Below are 5356 nucleotides of genomic sequence, written 5' to 3'. Positions count from 1 at the left end.
CAACAACCTAATTAATGAATTCAATTAAGGATATAAAATTAACATAAAAGAATTAATAACATTTTTATATACATATAATGACCTAGCTAAGAAAGAAAACAATCCTTTTACAGTAGCATCAAAAATAATAAAATATCAGGGACCAGCAGGTGGCTTGGTGGTTGGGGTGCTGGACACTCCCACATGGCTGACCATGGTTCAGGTCCCAGACCTGGTAGCTTGCTTTCTCGCTGTGTCTCTCTCTGTTTCTCTCTGGTCAAATTAAAATAAGATGAATGAATAAATAAAATTAAATAAAATAATTCTTTAAAAAAATAAAATAAAATACCTAGGAATAAATTTAACCAAGGAAGTGGAAAATTCTTTCATCAAAAATTATAAATCATTAATGAAAAAAATTGAAGAATAAACAAATAAAAAGCAACCTATGTTTATAGACAAAAATAATAAAGGTTGGGACCAGAAGATGGTGTAATGTTATGTTGCTGGACTCTCATGTAGCCAATCGCAATTTCAGTCCCAGACCCAGTGACTTGAAACTCACACTAGGCTTGTGTATGTGTGTGCCCAGAATCCCGAGAGGGGAATGGAGAAGAAGGGATTGCAGTGTGGCCACTCCTCCTGGGGGGGGGGATTTCTTACTTTTTTTCTCTCTGTCTCTCCAGCAAGTACACATGCCCTATAGCAAAAAATCTTTCTAAAATAATCATAATAATAATGCTAAAATGTTCATGTTACTGGATCAGCAGGTGGCATGGAGTGTCACCTGGGTGCTGTATTCCACATGACCATCTTCATAGTTCAAGTCCTGGGCCCAACAGTTTGAAAATCATGCCAGGTACATGGGCATATGTGCCCAAAATCCCTAGAGGTGTGTAGAGAAGGAATTGTTGTGTGATCACCCCTTGGTGGGGGGCGGGGGTGATTTCTCATTTTTCCACTCTCTCTCTGGCAAGTACACACACCCTATAGCAAAATCTTAAAAGGAAAATTTGTTACTCCCCAAGATATACAAGTTTAATGTAATCTCTACCAAAATTTCAATGCCATTCTTTACAGAAATAGGAAAAGCAATCCTAAAATTCATGTTGAATCACCAAAATCTCTGAATAGCCAAAGCAATAATGAGAAAGAAAAACATTCTTGAATGAAGTCTTTCTGTTTTTAGCAAACATGAAAATAGCTGTAATTTATCTAAGAAACTTTTGCACAACACAGTGTTACAAAGATTTATAGTTTAAATTTTGCATTTATGTCTGTGATCTATTTTGTTTTAATTTTTGTATAAAGTGTTAAATGTGGACCCAAGCTCATTATTTTTTACATGTTGGATATCCAGTTGTTTCAGGGTCATTTGTTGAAAAAGATATTCTTTTTTTACTATGTTGTCTTGGTACATTTTTTAAAAGTGAATTATCTAAAAGGTATGGATTTACTTTTAGACTCTCCATTCCATTCCAGTGAAGTATTTTGAACATTTGCATTTTATGTAATTATTTATACCTCCTTTTAAAATTTTAGTGGTTGTTCTAGGATTTAAAATATGCATCTTTAGTCACAATATACCCTCAGATAATATCATACTGCTTCAAGTATAGTATAAGAATCTTATAATAAATAGAATATTCCATTCCTGATTTGCCCTGATCCTTTGTGCAGCTGATGCTATACATTTTACTTTTATGTATGTTGTAAGCCCAAAGTGCACTTCTGCTGTATTTGCTTTATATAATCAATTTTTTAAACGAAGGATTAAAAATAACAAAAATCGGGGACCAGCAGATGGCATGGTGGTTAAGGCATCGGACACTCCCTCATGGCTGTCCACGGTTCAAGTCCTGGACCTGGTGGTTTGCTTTCCCTTTCTCTCTCTGTGTGTCTCTCTCTGGTCAAATTAAAATAAATAAATGAATTAATAAAATTAAATAAAGAATTTTTAAAAATAACAAAATAAAAACTTTACATTTATCTTCATTTAAGATTTTCTGAAGATTGTCACTTCATGTATATTCAGGTTTCTCTCTGGTATTACATTCCATTTGATGAAATAAATTTCTTTATATTTTATTTAGTACAGGCTGCTAGTAATGAATTCTTTCAAGTTTGGATTGTCAGGAAATGTCATTGTTTCTCTACTTTTGAAATATATATTTTCTGGGTATGAAGTTCTTTGTTGAATTTTCTTGCACACACATGTGCCTTGTGTGAGTTTCAAGCTGCCAAGTCCAGGACTTGAACTGCAGTTGGCCACATGGAGTCCAGCACCTTAATATGGACCACCTGTAATATGGTAATTATAGCAATATTAATTTTTCTAATCCATACACACAAGATATCTTCCCATTTATTTGTGTCTCCTTCAATTTCCTTCATCAGTGTTTTATAGTGTTTTTTGTTTGTTTTTTTGTTTTGTTTTGTTTTTGTTTTGTAGAGCTCTTTCCCCTGGTTGGTTAAATTTATTCTTAGTTATTTTAAATAAGATTTGTATTATTGATTTCTTTTTCATATAGTTTGCTGTTAATGTATCAAAATGCAACTGATTTTTATGCATTGATTTTGTACTGTGTAAATTTATTGAATTCATGTATTAGTTTTCATGGATTTTGGTGGAGTCTCCAGGTTTCTATATGTAAGATTGTGCCATCTACCAAGAAGAGCAATTTGGCTTCCTCCTTTCCAGTTTGAATATCTTTTATTTCTTTCTCTTGCTTAGTTGCTTTAGCTATAACTTCCCAAATTATGTTGAATAATGGTGATGAAAGTGGACATTCTTGTTTTGTTTTATTGTGGTTATAGAGGAAAAGATTTTAACTTTTTCTATTCAGAATAAGGTTAGTTGTGGGTTTGCCATGTATGATGTATTGTTTTTTTAACATTTTTTTCATTTTTCCATATTATTATTATTACTATTTATTCTCATTATTATATTGTTTTGAAGTATGTGCCTTCTATATTTAATTTGTTGAGAATTTTTATCACGAAGGATACTGTATTTTTGAGATTTTTTTTTTTTTTTTTTGCTATATGGTGCATGCTCTCAATAGAGAGACAGATAGAAAGCAAGAAATCACCTCCGGGGAGGAGAGCCACACTGCAATCCCTTCTTCATTCTTCTCTCTAAATTTTGGACATGCACGCACATGTACCTGACTTGTTTTAAGCCACTGGATCCAGGACTTGAACCATAGTCAACTATGTGGGAGTTCAGCAACATAACCATTACACTATCTGCTAGTCCCAGAGGAATGCTATATTTTATCAAATGCTTTTTATCCATATATTTTGATTATCATTTGTTGTTATTTTAATGAAAAAGACAGCACATAGTAGGGAGGAAAAGAGAGGCTAAAGAGAGAGCTGTTTTTGAGAGGGTCTCATGTCTTGATCCTGGTGCTCCAGACACCCAGTTACCTAGGACTGTAGGTGAACACCACTGTGTCCTGCTTGTTCAGACTGGGCTGGGAAGTAAACCTGGGGCCCTCCATAGAGCCTCAGCAATTACTAGGTGGCACCTTATTTATACCTGATATAGTTTTGTCCTTAATTCTGTTTGATTTAATGTATCACATCTATTCATTCATAGGATAAATGATTTTTACATTCATCCTTACATTCACAGGATAAATCCTGTTTGATTTTGGTGTATAGTCTTTTAGATGTGCTGTTGAATTTGGTTTATTAGTATTTTTTTGAGGATTTTATTCTGTGTATGTTTATGAGGGATATCGATCTCTAGTTTTCTTTTTGTATTGTGTTCTTATTTGGTTTCGGTATCAGGGGGTACTGGTCTCGTACAATGAGTTTGGAAAAATCTCCTTTTTAAATTTTTGTGATAGTTTGTGAAGGATTAGAATTAGTAGTTAGTTCTCTCTAAAAATTTGGTACAATTCAAAAGTAAAGCCAAGTTACGACTTTCCTTTGTATGGTGAATTTTATTACTGTTTTAATCATATTGTTCCCTAATAGTCTGTTTAGGTTTTATATTTGTTCATAGTTCAGTCTTGATAGGTTGTGTGTGTCAAGGAAATCATGCATTTATTCCAGGTTTTCCAATTTGTTGCTATGTAGTTGTTTATGATGGTCTCTAATGGTTCTTTGTATTTCTGTGGCCTCATTTGTAATGTCACTTTTTTGTCTCTGATTTTATTTGGATCATCATTTTTGTTTTTTAGGTAAAGATTTATTTATTTTATTTATATTTTTCAAAAAATCAGCTTTTTATTTTGTTACTTTTTCATATTTTTTATGTTTTTTAAGTTTGAGTTTTATTTATTTATGCTGTTTTTTAAGACTCATTTAATTTTATTTGTTATTATTATTTTTTATTTGACCAGAGAGAGAGAGACAGAGAGAAAAGGAAAGTGAGAAAGCAAGCTGCCACCTGGTCTGGTACTCAAACCACAGTCGGCCATGTGGAGTCTTGTGCTTTAACCACTATGCTGCCCACCTTCCCTATTTCTGTTCTTATCTTTATTACTTATTTATTTATTGTAATTTATATTTCTTTTATTCTCTTCTTAGTTTCATGAAATACATTTGTTGTATTGCTTATTTAAGATTGTTCTATTTTTTAATGTAGGTGCTTATTGTTATAAACTTACCTCTTAGCGTTGGTTTTCCTGTATCCCATAGTGATCATTATGTTGTGTATTCAGTTTCATTTTTAAAAAATTAAACTAAGTTTTAAATTGATTCATTAACCTATTGGGTCTTTAGGAGCATGTTGCTTAATTCTCATGTATATTTACAGTTTCTGAAGTGTCTCTTGTTGATTTTTTACTTTATTCAATTATGATCAGAGAAGTACATGATATGATTTCAAGATTTTTTTAATTTCATGAGGCTCATTACTTTTTTTATTTTTTTGTGTTTCCTTTATATTTTATTTCCTTTTTCCCCCTTGATCCCCTCCTCACCTTCTTCCATTTCCCACCCTCCTCCCACACTATACCCAGTATCCACAGTTGCTCTCTATGCTTTTATACCATCTAATATTTCAGTTTCTGCCATAGAGTGCAGATATCTGGTATATGTTAAGTGGGGACTTAACAATGCTTCTCTTTCATAGTCTGGTTTGCTTTGATTAGCAGTAAATCTTCCATATTCACTCACTTTCTACAAAATGCCAGGGTTTCGTTGAGGCTTGTATTATACCTTAACATCACACCTTATCTTGGAGAATATTCCATGTGCAAATGAAAAAAATTATTTATTCTGAAGTTATTGAATAGAATAGTGTTTGTGTGTGTGTGTGTGTGTGTGTGTATACAAGTAGAAACTAGAAATAAACAGGAACAGCTATATATTTATATCAGATAAATATGCTTTAAGTCAAAGTATACATATTATATATATA

Source organism: Tupaia chinensis, unplaced genomic scaffold, assembly GCF_000334495.1.
Source record: "Tupaia chinensis unplaced genomic scaffold, TupChi_1.0 Scaffold146567_1, whole genome shotgun sequence".
NCBI classification, from domain to species: domain Eukaryota; kingdom Metazoa; phylum Chordata; class Mammalia; order Scandentia; family Tupaiidae; genus Tupaia; species Tupaia belangeri.
Note: the sequence above shows the minus strand (reverse complement) of the source record.